Source organism: Saccostrea cucullata, unplaced genomic scaffold, assembly GCF_032062105.1.
Source record: "Saccostrea cucullata isolate Sc308-1 unplaced genomic scaffold, CSIRO_AGI_Scuc_v1 ctg9582, whole genome shotgun sequence".
In the NCBI taxonomy this organism is placed as follows: Eukaryota; Metazoa; Mollusca; class Bivalvia; order Ostreida; family Ostreidae; genus Saccostrea; species Saccostrea cuccullata.
This window is the reverse complement of record NW_026929864.1, coordinates 62,179-72,950: the sequence shown is the minus strand read 5'-3', so window position 1 is coordinate 72,950 and position 10,772 is coordinate 62,179. Positions and strand designations below refer to the sequence as shown.

At 30.2% G+C, this 10,772-nt stretch overlaps 1 long non-coding RNA gene across 1 annotated transcript; it reads left to right on the top strand.

Moving 5' to 3' along the window:
• On the top strand, positions 1-9,667 carry LOC134282338 (uncharacterized). The gene is made up of 4 exons (XR_009995270.1): positions 1-62; positions 994-1,008; positions 6,363-6,419; positions 9,542-9,667. It is a non-coding gene; the product is annotated as an uncharacterized LOC134282338 (long non-coding RNA).
• The last annotated feature ends 1,105 nt before the right edge of the window (positions 9,668-10,772 follow it).

Here is a 10,772-nt window from a genome sequence, read left to right as displayed (position 1 = left end):
AGTCATAACATCTTTCAGGGATACCAATATGAAGACGTTTGTAATTCTCGCTTTGTTATTCTGTAAGTTGGTTTTTATTATTGTAAATATTTGCACAAAAACTTTTAAAGAAAATTGAAACAAATAACCAATCATATTAACGAGGGCCGATCTACTTGGTCTGCGCATACCTTTTAACGAACAAAGGTACGTCGCAGTACCCTTGACTGCCGTCAAAATTGAATACAATAACGTCACAAATAAAATGACGTCAAAATGCGCTAAAATGTTTGCTGATCTTGCAAACCCTGGTAGCTCTATAAACTGTGCATGTTGAAAGCTGGCATTTCTATTATTTAGATTTTTTAAAAATATTTCTTTTAATCAATAAACAACTTTGGAACACAATTTATTTTGAGGTTTTGATTTCTTAGTACAGATTCATTAGTTTCATCTTGTTTTATTTCGGTTTGTGAGTTAAAAAAAAAACCAAACACTTCATCAAAAAGTAAACGATTTTAGTGTTCCTCCCTTGAACATGTTGAAGTGTTTATACACTTTTTATTGAGGACTTAAATATGCATGGATAAGCTTGAGTTTTAAGAAATAAGTCTATGAATCTTTTAAACATAACCCCCGAAATGTTTTATTTTTCTATATATTACATGATGTAAGTAAAATTAATAATTTTGTCGCCTTTTATCCCCTCTCCCTTTTTTACGTATAACAACGTCGCGTGTTAAGAAAAAAAATAAAGCATAGAGAGAAATTTATTTCATAATAAACACAATTGAAGTATTTTTTTTATTTTAGAATTTAATACAGTATTGCACATGTTTGTTGATGTTATATAAACCAATTGCGATTTATAAAATATCTAGTTGGATAAAATAAATCTTAATTTTGTGTTTTGATTTAAATTTACGTTCTAATTAATAAGAATAAATGTATTGGTGATATCTTTCCGATGTCGTTCTAATAACAGAAATGACACTTATATTGTTTCCATTTTAGGCATTTTCGGATCTGGTAAGTTATCAATTTAATTAAGAATAAATTATGTCATTTGTTCAGTTTATCCTGGTAACATCATGTGCCTTTACCTTTAACAACAATCAAATTTAAACAAATCTCTTATGTCCTACTAACATGTAAGGGAACGATTAAAAGCGTGGTTCGGTGATTTACAAAATATTCCAACTTTTTTCTTGAACTAAATTTCCATTATTTTTCACCCCGTATGGGTTCATAATGCAAAACGTTAATTGTTACAGAGCAGTAGGTATTCTTGATAATTTTGATGTGTCTAACCTATACTTGTCTAGACTTGAATTCTATCTATTCGTGACTGCATCCTTTCATGTAAAAATGCTTGAAGCAGTTATTGCATTTCACGTCTTTTGTATTTGAGTTAAATTTTATTTTCTGTTTATCAGGTTATCTTGTTTATTTTAAAATCATTTTAATTTGTTACCATAAAACAAATATGATAAACATTCTCTTTTTATTTACATGTATTGATTGACAAAAATACATAAAAGTTTCACTAAAAATGTATTACATGAGAAAAGAAACATTTAAAATTCTGTGATAAAATACATGTATCATCTGTAAATTTATTCATTAAAAAAATGAGACGTACGAGGGGCATTTCAAAAGTTCTGGCAACTGTTTAATAAAAGATTAACCGTTTTACGGAAATTATTGAGTTTGACATCATTGGAAAGATCAGAAAAATATACACATATTGTGACCTCACTTTATAATTTTTATGACGTAATAACTCCGAAAATGACGTCAGAATATAGAATGTTTAGCATACTGAAAAGTCGCGTTTTTTTCTACATGAGACGATCGTAAAAGTTCTGTCAAACGCTTATTTGAAAAAAAATATTTCAATGAAAATTTTAATTTGAAAAGAGGTAGAGTAGGACTATGATACTGTTTATCAGCAATTCCATTATTCATTGTATGGTTTGTTTACGAGCACGGTTTATGTCCGATTATACTATCATAGACATTCATTTAAGATTTTTATTTACATGATACGGCTGGCTTTTCGGTCTTTTATATAGCTCTCCATTGTTTGAAATAAAACATGTTCTGTATTACATTGAAGTTTATTAATGCAGTTTTCATCAAATATATTTTGAGTACCAGGACTCTTACCGTTTACGAATAAAATGTACTAAATCTTGTCCCCGACTGGATTCTGTGCGTATTTTTTCATATAAATTTAACTTCGGCGCCCCAAAACTCATTACTGCTTTTGACTTTTGAATCCAAATAATGAATATGAGTTACTCAGACATATAAAGTGTTATTTATTTTCTATGCATAAAAATTTGCGAATATGTGGAGGTACGGTGGGGTTACAAGTGCGCCGCCGCCATTTTGGATTTTATGAGAAAATATTGGGCATACTAAACTTAACTTCTCTTGAGCCTTCATCGATCCCACAAATCTGGTTAAAACACCTGACGAATTAATGCCATCGAATTTTGTAACACCATCGCCTATTTTTCTTTGATTGTCAACTTTTATTATTAAACTTACATTTAGGTATCTTTTACGCAAAAGTTTGAGCGAGATTCGATAAAACCATGCTAATTTTGACACTCGCTAAAACCATTTTAGAACAAGAAGATCTCCAAAATAAAATACCATATGATAGATTGTAGTCTATGTAAACATTCCACCAACTGGCATTTGCGTCCGTTAACCTGCGTCCGAGAAATGAGCAAAAGTTGTCTTGAAAATTTTAATTTGATCAAATTGTGTCTTTTGTTACGTCATTTTTATGGTCAGTATGCTAAACATTCTGTATTCTGACGTCATTTTCGGAGTTATTACGTCATAAAAATTATAAAGTGACGTCACAATATGTATATATTTTTCTGATCTTTCAAATGATATCAATCTCAATAATTTCCGTTAAACGGTTTATCTTTTATTAAACAGTTGCCAGAACTTTTGAAATGCCCCTCGTATTCTAGGGAAAAATTTTGCATCATAGATAATTATAACAATTATGTTTTTCTGCTACGAAAATGATGCAAGATGACTTAATAGATATGTACAACTTAGAGATAAAGAAAAATTGTATGTTTTGATAAGTATCGTTCATTAGATCAATTGATGTATATACATTTTTTGATTTACAACTTGCTTGCCATGCAGTGCAGATAAGTATGACCGCGCAGCTTAGACCGAAAAAAGTATATGTCTTTCATCGGAAAATAGGGAATAATGGCAGGAAAATGAGTGGTTTCGTTGGCCGGAATTTGTAAAGGCGTATTTATAAGGTTCTTTCATATATTAGAAATCCAAAGTAACGGGTAATAAAGTTTCCGGGTTTATAAATAAAAGCATGTAATTTTTTGATTGTCAACAATTTCAACATTTATGAAAAACAAGTAGAGAATACTGATGTAAGTGGCCAGTAATTCGTCAGGCCTCCGGACTAACGCATACAATTCATATACTGGTATAAAAGAGTTCTTTGACAACAATTAGTGAATTGAGTGATTAAATGACATGTGTTGAGAATATTACAGTCTGAAAAAAGTTTCGATAAGTTGCACATAGCAGAAAGAAAAATTAAATAATTACATGAAGGTATATTAGAAATGAGTGTTTGTATTAACGCTCTGTCCCATTGTAGTTCACAGCAATTGTCCCGAGAATGTCACTATGTAATTTTGTAAATGATTTAGTGATAAACCAACAGTAAATAAAGATTCAGAGATAATTTCAATGAAAATAACTGATAAAACAAATTTAAAATATAAATTTAAAGATTATTTGTAAAAAGGGTCAATTCTGAACGGGGATAAATGGCTACACTAAGGAGGCGGGTCCTAATTAATAGGGAATACGTTCAAACTACCACAGAATAAAATCATATACTATTTCAAACTGTCGAATTACACCAAAACTTTCTATTACATGCAGTTTTGTCGTTTGTGAAATCCCACAAATCAACATATAAACAATTCATTGCACTAGTCATTGTGACATCATATCGTAAAAGTTGGTGAATTTCGAACGCATAGAGAGAATGATTAAGCCGACATCACGTGACAAGTCTTCATAAAAAAATCAAAATGTCCTCAAGATGTAGATTTGAACCAAACTGCATTTTTCTTAAATCAGTAAAGTCGTAAACAAATCACCAATCCTTGTAAAGATTGTATTTTTTATCTGAAAAATTCACATTCTCGAATTTCCTTTTGTCACCTTAACTGTACTGCGCATGACATGGACAACACATATTCAGTAGTTTTTGAGAATGAATAACTAAAATAAAAATAATCAAATTCAAATAGTTTAGTGTTGAATAATAAGGAAAATAAATTACCTTATTTGTTTATCTTTTAAATTGTATTAACAAATCGCTCGCCCTTTGCCTTTGGTTACGTAATCAGCTGGGAATCCTCCACAGTTATTACTTGTCGTTGTCAAAGTCTGATTAAAACGATGTAAGAATGTATTAAGTTAAACGGAGACTATGTTGAGAAAAGTTACATGTGCTCGTATTTAGCTTTTGACGTCGGGTAACGTCAAGAGTTTTCGTTTAAGTGCTCCGGGTATGAGTGTGGGTCTTTTTTGTATCTGATAAAAATATAACTATTTGTGCTTTGTTGAAAACTTGCATAATTCTAAAAAGAAACATGAATTTAATGAAAATAATAGTTTCCTTTATTTTGTCAATGATTGTCCGAAATTATCAATGTTGTCCACGAACTTTACGGACAGCCCTCGTACTTATTTCTATTCAGCAACGTTAACACTATAAATGACTGAATATCAATGCATTTCGAAATAAATCAATTCAAAATGATTTATAAAATATACTTTAGAACTCTATTCAAAGAATTATTATTTACTACCGAATTAATACTTTACAGTATAAAAGAAATCAAAACAAAAAGAAAAACTTCACCATATTCCAACCTAAAATTTTGCTTAGATGGAACTCGAATCCAGCAACAAAACACTTGATCCACCCGGGACACTATAGATAATGGGTATTTAAAGCAACAGTCCTATACACTTTAACTTTTTCATTATTTTCTCCCAGAAACTAAACGGGAATTTTTTTTGGTATTTTGGGTGGCCTCTTCATTAAAAAAAAACTTCAATTAATTTAACTGTTAAAATACCCTGCATTTAAAATCATGGAGAGAGGACCCAGAAGCAACAAAATTAACGAGAAATGGCTTTAAAAGAGCTGATTTTTGCAGCATTTGATTGGTACGGCTATCTTCGGGTTGGCATATTCTAATAAATTCAAACATGTTCAGCCTAATATTTGTCAACTATACAATTACCTACAACACAATTAATGTCTTGGTTTTGAAAAAAAAAATATTAGAAATAAATGTTTTTTTTTTATTCTTTTTGTGAGCCACTATTCCTGCCGAATCGCCATCTAAAGCGCCCGTTTTCTTAAAAATTCTTCCCAAATAATACAAACTAGCTCACAGCACTTTTACGGTAGACAGTATTAACCTTTAGTAATGTGTATAATTAATTTTCCCCTAAAGCACGAGTATGCGGTTACACTAGCCTCAATTTATTTATTCAGTTTACAATTCTATTTTTACACAAATCACGTGACACACAGCTGATCAATGTGATAAAACTGGTACTGAGTAAAGGGAACCCTTTCATTATGGACATCTTTATTACCTTTTCTATATGTTTACAACTACCTTGTTTTCTTAAATATTAGATATTAAGAAGCTACTAATATCTCATCTTCCCTTTCGGTCCACATAGCTGAGAATAAAACTTTACTTATTAAACGTAAAAAATATAGAGGAATATGTTTATTTACTTGATGCATTTTTATTGAGCATTATTATTTCTTTACCAGATCTGTGTCATTGGGTCTCTTTAATTCCCTAAAAATATAATAAATATTGTAATCATGTGTTTCTTTGAATGATGCCAAAAAAGTTAAACTTTGTACGGGGCATCGTTTAGATAGAATGAGAAGAAAAAAGGATGAAAATTATCGAAGAGATCACACAATATAAAGATAAAATACTAACTAATCCTCCATCCTTTATGTTTTACACTAATAAAATCTTGTAAAATTACGTGTATCATAGCAGCATTTGTTTTATACTATTTTATTTAAATATTGTTAACAGATTTCTTTTAAAAAATGTTCAACACCGTCTTCGAATTTTTTTATCAACCCTTGTAAAGATACATGTAAAAGGAAAGTTAATATAGTCTTTAAGAACTACTACGACAAGTTAATGTGCAACATAGTATGGATAAAGATAGAGGAAAATGGTTAAAAACGAATTAAGAGAGGACATAAGGAATGTCTGGACTATTTTGTATTGCTTTTCCTTTTTTTTTTATAGTTCATGAATTTTCAGGCTGCGTTGAAGGTGCAGCTATCAACAGTGCTACTCACAATGGTAAGAGGGAACATGCTTAATTCATATTAATTATCATCCAAACAATGTGATCAGAAGAGTTATAAATCAGTATTTGTGAAAAGTTCATTTCATGTATTATTTCTTGAACAAGATATTCATAATTGAAAATATTTGATTTCAATTAAATATTTCTGCATGGAAATGATATTACTTAAAAAATTATCCAACTATTCTATAAACGCCCGAAAAAAGTTAGTCAAACATTAAGAAAAAATCTAATATTGGTGAGAAAATATATCATCCTACCCTACCATAAGTAATATTCAAAAATGAAACTAGTTTCATCGAATGCATGCTTTCACAATCGGACAAGGAATCAGAGGGTGTGAATGAAAAAAGTAACAATTATAAAATAAAAATAATATTATGAAATAAAACAAGTAACAATTGTAAAATAACATTAATATTAGCTTTCAAATAGTAAAAATGTAACATGTAAAAAAAAAGTAACAACTGGAAAATATTTCTTATTTCTAATAGTCATAGCAGTAATTAATGTTATTTTAAAACATCTAGAGAATCCCGAAAGCCACATTTTAATCTTCTGTCCACAGTTTCAGAAATGTTTTAGATACTCCAGATACGCAGCACAGTTAAGATTAAAGTAAGGAGGCGGGGCCTAATTTGTACGGGAAATGTTTACTATAACGTCACACATAATATAAGGTCTTCAAAATACCACAAAATGAAATTAATTGCTATTTCAAACAGCTGGATAGCTGTATACTACATACTAACTTATTATTACATGCAGTTTTGTCGTTTGTTAAATCCCATACAACAGTATATAAACGATGCATCGATCGCAATGCACTTGTCAATGTCAGTGAGAGGCTGATAAAATCACATTTTGTACAAGGAAAAATGTCTTTTGTTCTCAAATAAGATATCATTTGCAATTAAATAAAAGGCCGTTAACTTGTATGCGATGCCTGTTTTAGTATTTGATTGATACATTGTCCGTACATTCTCCAGACAAGTGACACTGTCGCGTGTTTGTATGCAGATTCATTGAAAAAGTAATGCTACTTCAACTCCTTTTTAATAATCCTTTGTATGAGGGATTATCAAAAAGTTCATGGACCGAGGCTATAAAATTGGTAATAAATAGCCTGTGCTTTCAAAATTTATAAGGAACAAAAATCAGCCATAAAAAGAAATGATGAAATTTTTAGTCTGATACGTTTATTATTTGTCTAATTATTATAAAAATAAAACCACATTAGCCGATTAGTTTCATGACGTCCGAAAACGGCATAGTTTTTCAATGTCCGCTTCTTCCACCTCATACTTACTTTGATGAGATTCCCCGGAGCTGAGAAAACCCATCTTGATCACAGGACTTTACAATGCAATGAACAGTGGTGTTCAATGCAAGTTATATTGCAAAGGGATTTATACTCATGATAGTGGCAGCACATTTTGCTTTTTTTAGCTCAATATCTTCAAGACATGTTCAACGTCATTTTTAAGTGATTTATTTTATTTTTATTTTATTTATTTTTCACGCCTTGATTACAAATCAGCATTAATTGTACTTTCCATTTCTCTCTCAATCAGTTATGGCATTCAAAACAACTACTCTGGATGAACATCATTTTTTCCGTAGCCAGCTGTTTAAACATTCCCTCTGTCTATACCGTTTTTTTCTTCACAGGCAAAACGTTATAGAATGTTGGAAAAAGAAACGCCTCTCCCTTTTGAAGGCCATTTTCAAAGCCTTATTTGTTTAAACTCGTCATGTAAAATTTACGACGAAATTTCATAGAACTCCGAGAAAGAGGTAAAAATTCTATAGTTTATGCAGAAATAGTGTGCCAAAACCTACCTCAATTATTGGGATTTTTGGTTGTCATAGATTCGTATCAAAAGACTGTTTTTTTCAGTTGCGCTTGGGTCTAAAAAAAAAACGTTGTGTTCGAGGCTGCACAGCCTGGGCATACCGTTTCTTAAAAAATATTCTCATTTTTTCATTAACAAAATTGATAATTTTTGGTTTATTCTATAGATAGAAAAATGATGCTAACTAGTTATTTTAAAATTCCTCGGTGTACCTTATGCCGTTTTAATTTTATGGCGTTAGCCCACCAATTTTTTTATACTCCTCCGTACAATAAACATATTTGCTGATGATCATCCGCAATGTTTTTCCCTCGATTTTGCCAAAGAGAGGGGGCATTAAAACTACCTAATTGTCAGTCTGTATGTTTGTTCACCTTTCTGACACAGCAAATTTGTCCATTGTAACAACTTTTCAAATAGAGGGTACTTTCCTATTTCACATATTTCCTGTATGTCTTTATTCCATATATACAATAAAATTTGATCACCCAGGATTTGACATTTAAAAAAAAAGATATTGGTTATAACCTTTACTTGAAACACATTTGATTTAAAATGTGAATTATTTATGGCTACTTATCTTAATTGTGACAGCATCCATTGACGTTCGTCAAACTTTTCAAATTTTGATACATAAAAATTTTCAAACGAGACAATATATTCTAATCATAGTTGACAAACACTTGCTTGTAACAAGAACTTTCCAGATTAATAAATAAATGGATTTTCCTATCTTGTGTTCATGACCTCGAAATTAAATCTGATGTTCTTTTGAAAGATTTGTACATTTCCTGATCACATTTAAATGAAAGAAAATATATAAATCTCTATACAGATTTCGTGACATCAACCAAAATTACTGGCACTTTTAATTAAAACGACTAATTTAGACTGTTACATTTGCTCCAGAAAAAGCAAGGATTTCATACTTTCTCATTTGTGTATTTAATATTATTAGACCTTCCGAATAGGATTTTATTTGACTTCATGACACTGATCTTAAATTTGATCCAATTTATACAATTTCTAATCTAACTTTTTATTATAACAAAAGTATTTCATTTTTTTTCTTGGTATCTTGAGAGACATAACAGTACACATTTACAATACAATTTTGAAAATGTGGATTCAAATATAAGACACTGATTGGGCGGACTGCAATCCTCAATGCATTAATTAAGCATTGTAAAAGATTTTATAATAGAGATGTTAACATTTTTTTTTTGTAAATAAATTGATGAATATTTCGCCTATTGCAGATTTCTTTCCTGGGTGTTGTTTTGACTGTCGTCCAGGATGCACGTGCTGTATAGAAGATGTCTTTGGATTTCAAGAAAACTAGTTATTTGAAGTCTTTGATTTGAAATAAAAATAGATGCAAAATACGTACACTAGTTATTATTTATCAAATTTTACCTTTTTTAAAAATCAAATTAATTACCATTTGTTAGTTTTGCTTCGAAAGTCTTGTGTCATAAATAAGGCTTCGAGTTCATATGACAAGGGAAGCTCTTAAGCTTCTAACACAATTTTTTGGTACCCCGCTTTCGCTTAAATGAGGGAAAATTAAATTCCATTCTCTTGTTGTCAGTCTATTAGTCTGTCTATCACAAAAAAATAAACTTGGTCATAATTATTGAATAAAAGGAGAGAGGAATTTCATATTTAGATATACCATGTACGTTATTTGCAAAGAGACCTTCTAAAAATGCTAAGATTTTTAATCCATTGACCTTGATCTTGAAATTTTGACCTACTTTAAAAAAAACAATATTTAAATTGGTAACTTATTTTAAAGGAGGAGAGAAAGGAATTTCACTCATGTATATTAAAGCTTTCATATCTATCAAGTGCAATACCCGCGACAAATTTTCAATAAAAAAGTCTTTGCTCATATCATTATATGGAGAAAAGTTAGAGCTTTGTTACAACGCACTTTGAAAAATTACGCACTTTGAAAAAAAATTTCAAAGTGCGTTAAATTTGGGACCAAATCAACGCACTTTGAAAAAATATGTATGGCTTGGGCAATATTCTTGCAAATCTTGGGTATGATAAATAATTGAACCTGTTTGATAACTCTTTGGTGATGAGGTCACTACAGGATGTGAAAGTGAGCGATTTTGATTTTTCCATACTTTGAAAATTATATATCTCTAAATGTTTTACTTTAGTTTTGCAGTTTGCATGCATTTTATATATGTAAACCAAAATTTATTTAAAGTTTTCAACGTCATACCAGTTATGCAAATATATACCGGTATATATTTTGGTGTTGCATAAGCATTGGTACCGGGAGGTTCTCCTTGCCTTCTCCTTGTTCCCAATGAGGTTAAATGAATACATGTAAATCAAAAATTTTTTCGAAAGATACAATTAATAAAAGTTGATTCTCTCAATTACTAAAATCTAAGTATAGAGTTTTTTGTTTTATACATATTTTTTTTCAAAGTGCGTTAAATGTTCACATGGTAAAAAATGTTGATGTAC